The sequence below is a fragment of the Acomys minous genome (assembly GCF_964271855.1).
Source record: "Acomys minous genome assembly, chromosome: 8".
NCBI lineage: Eukaryota > Metazoa > Chordata > Mammalia > Rodentia > Muridae > Acomys > Acomys minous.
Genome location: NC_140489.1, coordinates 95,117,404 through 95,134,224, shown reverse-complemented (window position 1 = coordinate 95,134,224; position 16,821 = coordinate 95,117,404).

The window sequence follows — 16,821 nt, the reverse complement described above, 5'->3', positions numbered from 1 at the left end:
CAAGATCAATTCAATCAAAATACTAGACAGAAAAGATGCTCATAGAGTTCCGTCCCTAGCTGGGGAGCTTTTAGCAATTCAAAACTGCTAGTGGAGATAATATGCATATTTAATATCCTCCATCAGTTAAAAATCTCAACAAAAATGCTATGGCCACAAAGATAGAGATTAATATAATTTCTATCAGTAATAAAGCATGTACCGAAGAACACAGAAAATGGGAGGAGCTCACAGAGTGAGACATCTTGAGTTTAGGAGTGAGAAAAACAAACTCTATGGTCTCAACAACATACATCCAAAACTCTCCTTTAAAATTCATATCTTGGTGAAGATAAGATTTGTTTCCAAAGTAAGACTCATAACAGACCCATACTAGAGCCATAATTATGGAAAAATTATGGAAGTAATTCACCTACTTAGAGCCAATAACTTAGAGTCAGTTACTTAGATAAGTAAGGGAACATTGTTCCTTGGGTGTGAGTGATAATTTAATTCCAAATTTACTATGCATGGTTGTACAAGATAAACCTGGTCATGCTAACATCATTCTAACTTTTTTGGCTTCTATTTCCCAAAATGTCTTCTCTTTGCTAAGAAAAAGAATATGGTGTTTTGTACTTTTAACAAATATCAACATAACTAACAGTGAAAATTACATGTTTTTATTTTTAAAAAATACTAATAAATCTGTCCTGAAAATTCAGTCTTACACTTTTCCTGACATGTGTCAGGCAATTGTCATACCCTAATTCAGACATATCAACCTAAGTTTATTGAGGAAATATGAATTACCCAAGGTAGACTTGACACTTGTTGGTAACAGGTCAACACTGGAGCTGGCTTTTCTAACTCCACATCTGTAGAGGAATTTTAATCCAACAACATTTCTATACAGACAAGGAATCACATACAAAGACCTAGGCCTATGTGATCTGACTGGGATACAGAAACAACCATAGTACACACCATTAATCCCTCTGTCTGGAATTTAGTACACACCTTTAATCCCAAACAATGCCATCTAATTGAAAGGCGGACAAAGTGACAAATCAGAGAGAGATTTGACAGAATGAGTCAGAGATAGGATATGCATAACTCTCATAGGAGCAGACAGGAAGAAAAGCTACTTAAGACCAATGCAAAGAGATAGTGGGGAGTTTGTGAAGACAGTACAGTAGAGTTCAGAAGTACAGTACAGCTTGGTGAAGTTCAGTTGAGTGCCGCTGAGTTCATGCAGTTCAAAGGCAGTTTTTCCAAACCAAGCAATTCAGTGAGAAGTGGAGTTAAGCAGGTTTGAATCAGTCAGTTTGGAGGGGAGTTTTGAGCCAAAAGAGCTGAATTGAACCTGCTAGCCAAAGCTCAGAGAGAACCAGAAAGGGTGAGCTTATACAGCAGTAAGTCTTGAGGCCTGAAAACAATCTAGGCCTAGCTAGTAAATGAAAGCTGGAAGCTGAAGCCTTCAAGGTCTGAGCTTGCAGAAAATTACATTGTATGGAGGCTAGAAGCTTCCAGACCTAGGCCTAAGGATAGTTAGATAGAAATACATACAAAAACTATGTATTTGTAAAGATTTGGGTATGGCTCTCATCTCATTCCTAAATCTGAGGAAAGAAAAACAGAATTTACACACATCAAACCCATCTGTGCCTATGCTTTTAACTGTCAGTTAGTTTGAGTTTAGGAGGGATGGGAAATCTAAATTGTCCAATACATTTTTTTATGTTAAGCATCAATGTTAAGAGTTTCATCTTCAGCAACTCATGAAAGCATGTAAAGGACACAGTCTGGAGAGCAGAGCCATGACTTCAAAAATGCATTTGCCATGACTACAGATGCACAAGTACTTCTTATATTTACTTTCTCCTACAAGACCCAGGGATAAAGAATGTTTGAACACAACATTCAGGGTTTGAGTAGATTCAAACTGCTTTGTGTAATTTAAGATAAAGTTGCCCCCAGCCAGGATCTTAACTATATAAACTAAGCAAATATATCTAGACAGAGCTATTATATTATTTGTTTGTTTTTTTCCTCCAAATCATAGATTTTGCCTGAGTAGGGACCTGCTTGTGTTGTGCTGTTGGCTGCTTCTCAATGACACAGGAAAATGTTTAGGCACCAGTTTGCACACCATGGCACACAGTGTACTCAGGGTCAGTAGTATCCCAGCAGTGTACAGTGCTGATTGTCTCTCACCATGTCATTGGAAGCTCTTCTGCTTCTCAATGGATTACAGGTGCTGATCTTCTGTGTGCAAAGTGCATTTTTAAAAAGAGATTTATTTAATTATTATTTATACATATTCTGCCTGCATGTAAGCCAGTGGGCCAGAAAAGGGCACCAGATCTCACTGTAGATGGTTGTAAGCTACCATGTGGTTGCCGGGAGTTGAACTCTGGACCTTTGGAAAAACAGACAGTGCTCTTAACCTCTGAGCCATCTCTCCAGCCCCTACAAAGTACATTTTTAAAGTTAAACATCTCTCACCAGTCAGGTCTTATGACAGACAGACAATGTAATAGAGATAACTCAAAGATATGCTCTACTCTCTCATAGTCTGACACTGAAATTCTTATTATGATCATGGAATTTAAACACAGCAAGATTACTAACATCATGTATTTTTCTATATGGAAAACTAATTATGAGCAATTTTTCTATCTTGTATCATTGGGGGCTGTGCAAGAAGAACAGCAAAGCAGCTCTAGAACTCATGGAATGCTGCCCACTGGTTAGCAAACCCATGATGAGTGTGTCTCAGCAAGGCATAATCCAGAGAACTACGTGTCCTGAGGACTTCATGCTGTTACAGAGCATAGCTCTGCTTGTTACCTTTGTGATCCTTATAATCCCCTTAATGTATGAATTGTGTGAGTACTGCACAGGGGCCTTCCAGCCCTTCACTTGGCAGTATCATTGGCATACTCAATAACAAGGCTTGATCTCTTTCAGGCATTGCTGCTGGAGCAGATTAATGATGGAACCACCACCTTTGAAAACAGTCTACAAATGTAGATTGTTAACAATAATCGTTACCCTTAGAAAGAATTTGGAAAAGTTGATTGTTCAACAAGGTTAGGTAAAGATGTTTTTGCTAGTGGCTCTGACGTAGAAAGTCTTAGGAAAAAATAAATTGTTTTGCAAAGTAAGGTAAAGATATTTTCACTATTGGCCCTGATACAGGAAATCTTAGGGAACAGTTGAAGTCAAGAGAGAGTACACTCTTATTAGTAAAGCTAGGGACTTTCCGAGGTTGGCAAAGCAAGAACAATGGCCCATAGCAGCACTGGCTGATGTGACTCTTTTAAACTGGGGTGATGACTGAGATGATGATTGATTTCTTTATTCTATTTTTGTGCCTTCAGCTTCCTGATATGACTTAATAAAACATATTAATGAGTAGATGAGCACCTATAGGACTTAAAGTAAAAATGGCTGATTATTTTTTATAAAAGAGTTTAGATTTGGGATTCTTTTAAGATCTTTATAAGATTACTTCTTAAGATAATTGATTCCTTCTTTGTAACTTCAAATTGCAGTCTGCCAATAAAGAAAAGCTGGCTGAGAAATTTCCGTGCTTGCTTATACTCTGTTAATATGTAACAAGTTGCTTAGGTACAAATCTATGTGTGTTCTTGGAAATAACTTGTTATTCATGTTTGTTTCTCACCCATAATATGTAAAGCATTTGACCACGTGATGGTATTGGGGAACATGATTTTCTGCATCTACCCATTGTAATCATTTATTGGTAGGGAAATAGAATGTAAACACATTGTGATTTCTGTACCTCTTGAAAGATTTTTGTTGAGGTATATAAACTATGAGAAGAATGATAAGAATAAGGACAAGGATAAGGAAGAAAATAAGAAAATAAAGAGAAGAAGCAGCTTGTTTAAATCTACCTACTGTGGAGAGTGGGGTCTGACTTTCACACAAGCTCTGGTGCCCCATATTTGACCATGTCCCCTGGATGGGGAGGCCTGGCAGCACTCAGAGGAAGGATAGCAGGCTACCAAAAAGAGACTTTATACCCTATGAGCATATACAGGGGGAGGAGGTCCACCTCAGTCACAGTCATAGGGGAGGGGAGTAGGGGGAAAGCGGAAGGGAGGGAGGAATGGGAGGATACAAGGGATGGGATAACAATTGAGATGTAATATGAATAAATTAATAAAATACATATATTAATAAAAAAGAAATCTACCTACTGCCTTACTTTGTCATCTAGTGTAAGTGTGTGTGTGTGTTTCTTTTCTCTCCTTCTTTCCCTTTCTTTTTTAGACACTTGACATCATCAGTGGAAGCCCCCATTTGCCACCATCAGTAGAAGTCTCCACTAGGAGCCATCAGCTTTAGCCCCCACTAGGAGCCATCAGAGCTAGCCCCAGCTTGCCACCATCAGTGGAAGCTATTGCCAGTCACTATCACTTCTGGCCTTGCAGGTTGCCCTCAGAGAAAGTCTACAAGATCACCAGCCAGCCAGCCACAGGACTCACGTCCCACCTCAGTTTTCCCCAGTTGATGTCGAAGCTGGACTTCAACAGTATCACTTAATTTCATCATGACTGTTACAATGGATGTCCTCATCCTCAAAAGTGACACATGCTTTCATGACTGCTTCTAATCAAGAACTGCACTGACTATGATGTTCCAGAAATGACCAAAATCCCAGTGCAGATATTACCTCACAATAAGTGTGATAATACTCTAGGTTTTTTCATTGATTAATAAAGGGTCAAAGTACTCATGGCTTCAAGGGTTCTGAAGCCATACACAACGTGAATATTAAGGATTCCAGGGTAATAGGTGAAGCTGAACAAAACAGGACCCCCCCCCAAGTGTTTGTTTAGAGTCCTGCTTTGAGTCCAGAAACAGAGACGGGCTGTTTCTGGCACAGGGGAGGTACCTCACACTGCAACACCAACATACTACTGTTTTCCAGTTAATTCTACATGCTACTTGAAATTCAAGTGGATCAGTTGCTAATTACAGGGCTGATATCAAAATCTGTGATAACTTCCAAGAGTTGTGCAGTCCCCCACCCCATGTTATATAATTTGAAAAGAAGATAGAACATGACCAAACTGTCCTGTGTTTGTTCCACTTTCAAAATACATCTTCAAGGACATTGTGAAATGGAGGGACAAGTCACGTCTTGAGAAATAGTTTCATGCTTTCCTCTGATCTCAGTTGTCTTCTATGCATAGCATGTGCCCTCTAAAGCACATCTCCAAGAGCGTGGCTTCACCTTCACCTTTCCACTGGCCTGTTCAGACACTTTTATCTTAGTCATATTTTTATAGTTCATACCCAATGCCTCAGAGACTATTATATTTAACTCCTCCCCCAAGAGATGGCCATCTGAGAGAAGAGCTGGCTCCTGGGACTGAAAGAGAAGTTCTAGAAGACAGGAATGCTCCCAGCAGGATTGGGAGACACTTCTACTTTCTGAAAAGATAAATGGAAGAAGAGGAGGAAGAGACTGGAAACTGCATAGGTGGTCTCAAAAATAGCAGCTCACAGATTTACTTATGAGTCCTGTGAATTAATATACCAAATGTATGTCATAGTGAATGAGAATGCTATACGAATAAACAGGGCCACATAGACTCTTTAGCCAAGAGGTGTTTTTTTTTAAAGAGCTTATTTTATTTATTTAAAAATAAACATGGAAGATTCCCCATTATCCACCACCCTAAAAAGACTTCTGAACGTGGAATGTTCAAGAGCCTAACCATTTTTAGTAGGCTATAAAATCAGTTGTCTAATGATGAATATTTGAGAATAATTGTTTTGTTTTTGAGTAGCTGATTTACCTGTTTGGAAAAAAAAAAGTTAGGTAAGAGTTTTAAGAATGAGGCTCTTTAAAAAAAAAAAAAAAAAAAGAATGAGGCTCTTCCCTTTCTTCTCTTCTTCCTCTTCTTCCTCCTCTTCCCACAGACTAAAAATTGTGATAGTGGCTGAGACAAATTGAAAAATGTAAGGATTTAAGTGGAGAGGAAGGAATCTTCAAGGATGATGTCAGGATTGGGGACCTAGAGGTAGCACAGTTGTCAGAGAGAATCAGAGACGTTTCTAGAAACAAGGCCCGCTGAGCCAAAGGGAAATTAAATGAATATGCTGATGTTTATTTTCCAGCTTTTCATAGGAAATTGAAGCTGGTTTTGTGAAAGGCAAGTAGGGAAAAGGTGAGCCGTCATCATTATCCTCTCAAAGCTTTGATTCAAAACACTTGTTTTCAAACATAGTAAAGATTTGATATCTAACTGTTAAAATTTGCACAGTGAATTTTTTCACAAATTATTTTAAAAACGCCTTGAGGACATGGAAATATGCCAGAAAAAGAAAAAGAAAACAAGAAAAAAAAATGAAATTCAGCATAAAGACACACTGCTGGAATTTGAGGGACTATCGGCCAGGATCTTTCCCTGACTTCATCTGGTCTTTCTGCTCTTAGGTGGCAATTATTTGGCTCTGGGTTTACAGAAAAAAAGATGCCCCGAGGGCCTGGTTTTAGAGTATCTTGAATACATTTTCCTGGTAGGTTTGCTCCTTCCTCTTTATGGAAAAGTGACCGCAAGAAAGTTGTATGTAAATCTTTTCTTTTTACTTGAAAGATGCTCAAAACAATCCTGGATGAGGTGGGGGTGGTATTGACACAGGTCAAGCATGTGTCTGCCTTTGAATGACTGGGAAACATGTTTATTGACAGAGTTCTTGGATAATCTCAAGATCCACATCCAAACTAGGAAATCGACAGAGCTTGACTGAGGGTACATTTAGCATGACGCAGATTCTTCCTCATCTTGCTCCCCATCATCTGATGAGAACAGGATCCACGATGGCACATGGGTTATTGCATCTGGCACGACAGAGTTTCAAAATCTGTTTTGTCCTTGGAGACATGATGCAGAGACCCAGAGACTCCTCTGGCTGAATAAAATTCAGACAACTGTGTGCCAAATGGAAGAAAATAAATGAGTAAATGTTGTAGGACAAAACGTGGAAATGTCCAATTCCTGTTGCTAGAGAATTGTGAGACATAATTCACTTGATTGTTGCTTTAGCCTTCGTACTTGGAGTGACTTTAACTGCAGGATCACTTCAGGGGGACAGCTATGTGGCTTTACCAGCTACCTGTATCCTGTAAGCTATGCAGGATGATATGGCTCACAGACAAGAAGAGCCAACGGCAGTTTACCTAGCGCAGGACTCACAGATTGACCACCGAAGACCACCCACATGAAGGTGAAGCATGTAAAAAATGGGTGAGTAGGGCTGGCTGGCTGGCTCAGCTGTTCAAGGCTAGGCTTGCAACCAAATATATGAGAGTGGGTGACTCTGAAGGAAATCAGAGGGATGGAGGACTGTCCTCAGTGGGCGTGGAAAAGAACAGACACATCTATACCTTGCATTGCTCTCGCTTCTCATCAGTACCTAGGAAATGCTGCCTCCTCCGTAGATTTTCAGACCTTTAAATCAACGTTTACGTCATGTTCCCCACAATTAGCAGACTACTGTGATTCAGAGCCACACTGATAATAATCCAGGAGTCCATTGCTCCCCCTGTTCCATTGCAATAGGAAAGAACAAGACTGTGGCTCACCCGGAATTCCACTGAAGAAGGCTCCACAGCTCAGATTCTCCGGGAGCAGCTGAGGAAAGAAACACAAGCTACAGTTCTGTGGCAAGCAAGTTGGAGGGAAATGCCAAAGAGACAGGCAGTGAAGGGTGAGGAGGTGTGAAAGAGAAAAAACATCCATCCGCGCCCGGGCGCAGCCACCACACCATCCTGTTTCACTTAGACGGCGTCCTGGACTGGGATGGATGGGAAGATAAACAACTCCCACAGAGGCTGACTAAGGGCTCCTGGACCTCAGTCTTGGGGAGGGGAACCACAGTCTGATTCTCACCCAGCCCATCCAGAGGGAGGAATGGAGCAGGATGTTGATGGAGACATCAGTCGGGATCAGAGGGGAGAATTCAGGAGAGAGGCACCAACTTCTGGGCAGAAGTGGTAGGAAGATGGAAGGAGCAGCAATGCTGATGCCCTCTCTTCACCAGTCAGTCCTGATGGCCCTGATCAGGCCGCTTGAGCTTCACACCGCTGAGTGAGTCATTGGCTCTACTGCTTCTTGCTGTGTATCTACTATACCTAGAGAAGATGGCTTGGATGAAAGCCCTCAGCCAGGGGTTAACTGGGCCTAGAGAGCTCCCTAAGGACTTTGCTTTTTGCAGCTGCCTGTACCTACAGAGATCTACATGTGACAATCCTAGGTGTTCTATGGCACCCTTCATATAACAACACATTCAGCAAACAAGTCACTCACATTACTTGATGTATTTAATACCCTCCAGCACACAGTCTTGCAATGGATAGGCCCAGCTTTGAATGTCTGAGCCCTCTAGATCATAGACTGGTGGGGCAGATACGTAAGCCAGCAGGTGGTTTCAATTTAGCATCGTGATGGTTGTTATGATAGGATTTTGGTCGACACTAGGTAAAGCTGTATTGAAGCAAGATGGAAGGTGGGTGGTAGGTGGGAGACAGATTTGAGCAATCCGGGAATTGCCTCATGATGCCATAATCCAGTCGGGATAAGATTCCATCTCCTAAATCACTCCTAGCACTCAATGAGCAGTCTTCGTCTTCTTAGCTCAGGATGGTTAATGCTGTCCCAGTCATAACCCCTGGACATCATGACTTAAGCAAATTTTTTTCTTTTTTTTTTTAAAGTTTTTATTAATTTATTCTTGTTACATCTCAATGGTTATCCCATCCCTTGTATCCTCCCATTCTTCCCTCCCTTCCATTTTCCCCTTATTCCCCTCCCCTATGACTGTTCCTGAGGGGGATTTCCTCCCCCTGTATATGCTCATAGGGTATCAAGTCTCTTCTTGGTAACCTGCTATCCTTCCTCTGAGTGCCACCAGGTCTCCCCCTCCAGGGGACATGGTCAAATATGAGGAACCAGAGTTCATGTGAAAGTCATATCCCACTTTCCACTCAACTGTGGAGAATGTTCTGTCCATTGGCTAGATCTGGGTAGGGGTTTAAAATTTATCACCTGTATTGTCCTTGGCTAGTGCCTTAGTTTGATGAACTTCAGCTTGAGAAACTAAGTATATTTGTTCTTATTTGAACTTAAGTTTTCAATGTGTTATTATTGTGTGTGTAGTGTGGTGTGGTGTGTGTGTGTGTGTGTCTAAGTGTGTGTCTGTATGTGTCTGTGTGTGTGTGGTAACTGTGTGTGTGTGTGGTGTGCCTGTGTGTCTGTGTGTGTCTGTGCATGTGTGTGTAAATACCAGAGCATATGTGGAGGTTTCTCCTTCCACTATGGTATCTGGGGATTGAATTCAGGTCACTAAGCTTACAAGCGCTATTACTTCCTAAGCCACTCCATTAGCTCAAATTTATCTCTTTTCCTTCTTGTGTTTATGATTTTCCTACCATATTCAGTGTTCCTTCAGTGTCTTACTTTGAATGTGGAGTATTTTATTGTACAAGAGATAACCAGCTGCAGACCTACTGACTTTCCCCTATCCACACACGAGCACATCCACATGACCACACAGAGAGATACATGAGTTGACTTAGCCATACCCCTATCATACATAGAGGTAGCTTTTATGATGTGAAGATGAATGCAGAGGCCAGGCTGGTACAGTGCAAGGATCTATTTCTGGATTCACAGTCTTCTTTACTTGCCTCTAGTCTTTCCACCTGGAAAGAGTAAACTATAGCTTGCAAGGTGCCATTCAAAAAGTGCTGGGTGTGGATTTAAGCAGCCAGAGGACTGAGAGCCAGGCAGGGCCTTGTGAAGCTGTGTGACGTGAGATAAGCCACTTCAGCATCTGACCTGGGTCTTATAAAAACAGGGCTGGTAGTGATACCTGCATCAGGGATTTTATGAACATTAAATTCAAACAAGTCTGGCAAAGCCATTCCATAAAAAATTAGTTTCTTTTCTTTTAAAGAGGTTCTCTCTTCCAAAATATTTGCAATTCTAGGAAATAGAACTCTTTTTTTTAAGACAATAAAAAATGAGGGAAGTAACTCATCCATGGGAACTCAGTGTGAGCCTGCACTTGAGGAAACTCCCATAACTAACAGCTTAAATGCTTTTTTCCTTTGACTGACAGAGTAGGAAGCTAGAGCCTGACGCTTACATCCTTCAATCTGTGTCTCTGCATGGCCTTACAATTTCTGTGTGTTTTTCAAAACAGTGGCTCTTCCACACATGTGTGTGAAAGGTTTTTCCATGGTCCCTAGCACACTGTGCTCAGGGTCCGGGTGGAGCATCAAGATGTGCTAAGAAGATGGCTTCTTTCTGACATCTCTACTAGGTAGCATTTGTGAAGCAGAGCAGGGCTGACACAAGCTCTAGAGGCAGAAAAGTGATCTGCAGAGACCTTCTTTGTGCCCAAGGTCCTGTGTCTCCTCTGCATCTACATGAGCAGTTCAGCAGAAAGCTTAAGTGCTATGTTAGTGCCAAACACAATCCTCTCCAGGCCTGGACTTTAAGCCTGGTACCTAGTTAAATTCCCACCTTCCCCATAGCTCTGTACTGAAGCCTGGTACCAAGTTCAAATGCTCACATCCCCCATCACTCTGTACTGAAGCATGGAACTCAGAAGTTTCTTCAAATGCTTTATCGAGAGTTACTCTTATGACCTCTTTCCCTTTGAAGTTCTCACATACCTGTCTTTGATAGATCTCAAAAAGGCAAAGGCCATGTGCTCCATGACATTATTGACCTCAGTAATCATATCTGATATTCCAGATGTCTCTTATTCAAAAAAGGGCACAGAGAGGAGTTTAAATAGGAGTATGGGTCTAGGCTCATGTATGTTATCATTCCTCTATTTGTTCCTTTATTAAGGAAGTTGTATTAGTTCTTTTGAGAGTCTCTAAAACAATGATTTTCAACCTGTGGGTCATGACCCATTTGGGTGTCAAATGACCCTATCATGGGAGTTGCCTAAGACTATCAGAAGACACAGATCATTATGTTTCATAACAGTAGCAAAATTAGAGTTACAAAGTAGCAACAAAAATAATTTTATGGTTGGGGTCAGCACAACATAAGGAACTGTATTAAAGGATCACAGCATCAGAAGACTTAAAGCCATTGCTCTATTACATCAGAAGTTTGTAAATAAAATTTCTGCTGAACTTTTTTCAGCAAATGAACTGACACCCCCATGGAAAATGACAGCCTTCCATGTGACAGGGGTCCTGAATTCATCTGCCACCAAAAGACTTACTTCCTACCATCTCTGTCCTTCATTTAATGTGTGCTGTGCTTCTGGGCTGCATGGTGGTATGTGGTCAGGTCCAGGGACTATCTGAAGGGACTAGAGATTGAGCACTGTACCATAGGAACTTCACATTTTTCTACATGCACGGGCAGGAGCCAAGGCGGGCTTGATAGCAACTGATAGCAGAAATCTGCCTTTCCCTGATTAACTGCTTCTTAACACCCTTCATTGCTTTAAAAACTCAACTCAGAAAGTGAATGCTATTGACAACAACATGTCCTCCCAAAAGCCAGTAGTTGAAACCTTTAAAACTCCATGCAATGGCATTGAGAAGGTAGACTATGCAATGGTGTTGGGAGGTAGACTCAGTGCAATGGACATTGTAGTTGGGGTGGCAGACTCCATGCAATAATATTGGGGCAGTAGTTTCCATGCAATGGCATTGGAGTTTGGATGGTAGGCTCCATGCAATGGCACTGGGGAATAGATTCCATTCAATGGCATTGGGGGTGTAGGCTCCATTCAATGGCTTTAGAGCTGGGGTGACAGACTCCATGTAATAATACTGGGAGGGCAGACTCCATACAATAATATTTGTGTGGTATACTCCATGCAATGGCATTGGGCTGGGGCTCTGGGATGAGATTAATAAAGACATCGTCATGAGTATACACTATACTGATGGTTTGATTAGATTAGTATTCATCTAAGAAGAGGTCATAGCTCTGTTCACCACAGGAGGATACAACGAGAAGGCAGCTGTCTGAGAAAGGTGTCCTACCCAAACACTGACTCATCAGGCCCACACTCTTGAACTTCCAAGACTCTAGAACTCTAAGAAATAATTTATGACCTCATAAGTCTGTGGCATTTTATAGCATCAGACCAAACGGATGAATTATTACTCCAAGGAAAACTGACGGCCATTATATTGTTCTTTTCAAATTGCTCAGTGGCTACTTGGAAGCACACCGTTCTGAAAAAAGACCCAGGATGCTGTCTTTTTTTTTTTCTCTCCACTCCTGTAAACAGCAATCATTTTCACATGTTCTACAGTTGGTTTTTCTCCAAGAACAATGAAACTGAAAAGCCATAATACTGCCTTTTAAACCTATCATTCAAAACTTGAAACTATTTACTGAAATGAATATCATGGCCTTCCCTTCACAGATAAGGAAGCCGTGGCCTAGAGGATTCATTTATCCATCATATCCCCCCTAGAAGATGCTAGCCTTAGTTGGAATATAAATGCACATTTGTCTTTATTTTCTTTTTATTTATCTACTTTTTTAATTTTTGAGAAATAATCTCATGTGCCCTATGCTGCCCTCAAATTTTGCCTTGTGTTCTGGATCCTTCTATCTCCACCTCCACCTTAAGTGCTGTGAACATACATAGATGTGTGCCACTCCCTGGAGCCACGCCTTTCTCCATCTCCCCAGCTTAGATATTGTAATTGTATGCCACATGGTTAAGCTTTTCACATGGGTGCTATGGAGGAAACCCAGGTCCACATGCTTGCCTAGAAAACAATCTCCCCAGACCCCAGTACTACTCTTAGCTTTACATTTCTACTATAGCATGCAGGTGTTTTCACTGTAGTATCTGTAACACTTGAGCATTCACATACATTATATTACATGACAGGCAGAATTAAAAGGGCATTCCATGCAGTAGGAGACCACTTTGAAAGTACAGGTTATGATTTAGTCAACACTACCCTTAGCCCAGGTAAGGGCACCCTACACCCCTACACGCCCTGAACATAGAGAAAGTCCTAGGCATTTTCTAAGGTCACCTCATAGATTAAAACTCATGTAGAGTGATCAGATTTTCCTGTGTAGATAAAGATGATCAGAGGCTGTGTGGCCAGTCATGGTTCAGAGATAATGAGAGGAATTCTAGTGTCCAGTATAGTATTGTCTTCATTTAGTGGGTTAATGTAGGTTCTCAGATGCTATAGACAGAAAGGTTATTGGTGGCTCAAACAGTGTACTAGGATGGATAAAATTATTGCCAAGAATTTGGGATATCAGAAGCATCCTTGACCAGTATGTCACCATTCCCAGATGCAGAGCAAGTATTCACTGAGTATTTATCAACTAAATATTTCAATACAGAAAAAAATGGAGCATTTTAATCATTCTCCCATGGAGTTAATATCATTTAATGCAATTTTCCATAGGCAAACTGTATAAAAGTCACTCCACTATGTAGACTTAGAGTTTCTAGGTACAGCTTCTGACACTGACTAAGTAATATCAATTGCTTCATTCAGAAAGTCTCACACTCCTACAGAACAGAATGCCTTTGACTTTGGATATCAATTTTCTTACATCCTAGAAAAGAGCAATTCATCTAGGATCCTCAGTTGCTAAATGCTGGTTTTTTCAATGTTTTTATTAATTCATTGAGAATTTTATACAATGCATTGATCATATCTATCCCCTTCCCACAACGCAATCTAAATCAAAGTTCGTCTAACAACCATTTTTAAATAATTTTATTATTATTTTATATGTATGCTTTTATACCTATATGTATGTATGTATAGTCTGTGTATCTTGGTGCCTGTGGAGGTCACCATTAGACCTCTTATAACCATAGTTACAGACAGTTTTAATCTACTGTGTGTGCTGGGTTTGGTTCCCAGGTCTTCGAGCAAGAACAGCAAGTGTTCTTAACCACTGAACAATCTCTTCAACCCCTTTGCTAGGTACCTGCCTTTCCATATTGGGTCACCAGAAAATAGTCCAAGGAAACTAAAAACAAGCAATTTTTAAAAGAAAAAAGAGAGAGAAAGAAAGCCCATTCATCTCAATTTCATTCAGGCACTGGTATTATTATTCCTTCTCTGAGTGGAAAATGAAATCTTCAAGAAAAATGACTTCTGGGCTGTGGAAATCCAGGCCCCAAGAGGCAAAAGGAAAATGAGTTTTCTTTGCTGACGGTCGAAGCCACCAAGACTGTTGTATTTGATTGGCTGGCATATTATCTTTTGAGTGAGGACTGACAAGAGCCTGATGTGAAACTATTTTGTGACTCTATGGAAGACACTTCCCTTATTTCTTGCTATATGATTTCTACAAGAATTGGGCCCCCAAAATAACAAGCTTCACATGAAATACAGATTTATTGTGACTCTGAAAAGTTATTTATGGCCTGGAATTGAGGGATTTAATAACCTACTCTCCTAGAGGGTGTCTAGAGAAGGAAAGTGGAGCCTCTGGAGAAACGCTAGCCAATCACACAGCTAGGCGAGATAAAGGGGAGGCTGCTTGTTTCTCTCATGGACAGCTTGTGCTGGCAGAAGTTCTGACCAACTATAGTGTACCAATGCATTAGTATCAAGTACACATACACTCACAATTCTTACTCACAAAGCCTTCTAACCAAATCATTATCAATGGGGAAATAGAAGGATCCAGAGGGTCCTAGAAACATACAAGAAGAACATTATGATGGGTGGATATGGGACCGGGGGTCCTGCTCAAAGTATGGCACCAGCGAAGGACTGTATGTGCAGTAAACATCGAAACCCGACCCAGATCTAGCCAATGGACAGAACATTCTCCACAGTTGAGTGGAGAGTGGGGACTGACTTTCACACGACCTCTGGTGCCCCATATTTGACCATGTCCCCTTGATGGGGAGGCCTGGTGGCACTCAGAGGAAGAATAGCAGGCTACCAAGAAGAGACTTGATACCCTATGAGCATATACAGAGGGAGGAGGTCCTCCTCAGTCACAGTCATAGGAGAGGGGAGTATGGGGAAATTGGAAGGGAGGGAGGAGTGGGAAGATACAAGGGATGGGATAACTATTGAAATGTAATATGAATGGATATAATTTTAAAAAACATGATAAGTCATTTGAATGGAATCCTCAGAAAGGTTACCACAGGTGATTATTTTGGGTAGAGCCTGTATATTAAAATTGTATATTAAGATTTTACATTTGAGGAAGGCATTGAACTAACAAATATGAATAAACGAGCAAAAAGTGGCAGAGGTCAAATTATATATCTTTTAAAACAAAAAGAGGCAAAGATGAATTACAGGGTAAGGATTTTGGAATAAACCTGAAGGAAATAAGACTCAAAGGGAAAGTGTGCACACTGTATTCTACTTGGTAGTTTTACTTAAATGACTCATTGGCTAAAGCAGCCTATGTCTTTACCAGTAGTTATTGAGACAGAGTTTCAAAAACACCACCCTTCCTTCTAGTCTTGATGTCAATTTTTGAATATCATATGTGAGCCTTCATGTACAAATGGCTGGTAGTCAGTGTGTGCTGTACATATGAGGAGACCCTGGGTTTGTACCCACAGCATGTGGCACCATATACATTGTATGGAGATACAGAAAATATATCAGAAGGCTTCAACTAACTTGCGCAAAAAGAGCGAAGTCTCCCACACTTACATACTATGTTTTATAGGACAGCATTAAATGTGGAAGAAGGGCCCCAACCTCAACAAATGCTTTATGAAAACACATCATTCATTTATGAAAAGACCTCTTGGGAAGCGATCAGCTTTAGAATGATATACTGCAATATCTTTTTGCTACCTTAACCTTAGCATGTGTGATTCTGTATTTCTGTTGAATGTTCAGTGGAAGGAGCCAAGAGATTTGGCGCAGTTACTTTCTTTGAAAGCTGCGGCCAATCTCACTGAAACGAGCAATTCAGGCACTGACAATGAAATGACAGATTTAAGCTGTGCTTTTGGACACAACAGTAGTCTACATGGTCCCAGCTCCCAGAGAATTTGCTGATGAGTTGAGCCTACATTGAAGCTCTAGTAGTGATATTCAGAAGAAAAGAGAGAACCAGCAAGTAGACATAAGCTAAATCTGATAGAAATACACACAAAGATTCTGCCTGAAGACTTAGGGGCAGGGAGGTCATATTTGCAACTGTGGCTGGAGTGGACATAAAGTAAAAGATACCTAATATGAGAAATAATATGAGCAGAGAGATGCTGATGTTAAATATGAATGTGGAGAATCACAGGTGACCTAGGGTATTTATGTCCATGGTACAGCAGTGTAGAAAGCATAGGCCAGCAGCTGAGACAAGAATGAAAGTGGAAGCTTGGCTTCAGGGTCTTGGATGAAGAAATGTATGTAACTGTAGGCTAAATGGAATGGGATTATGGCATGTCAGCTAGGCAGTCTTATTAGATGTTGTCCTTTCAATCATCTACTGTTACTCCTGAACCTTTTGCAAAGCCTCATTTAAGTTTTGCGTTATCAGGGCATTTGGGGAAAAAGAGGTGTGTGTTAGCTCTGACAGAAATCTAATTGCCAGGTAACTGGGAACCCCAGAGAATGGGCTGAAAGATCTGATTTGGCAGAGAGCTCAGTAGAGTTGCTGAAATGTGTTTCTCTTCTCAAGCCTTGGGTTTCAATGTCTTTTACTTTATTTTTGTCACTTTATATTTATATGTTTTCTTATTTAATTTATTTTGTCTAGCAATGTGTTTCCTTCATATTGCCAAGGATGAGGCTACTACAAACTCCATGCTTGCATAATTTTTTGTGTATGACTTCTG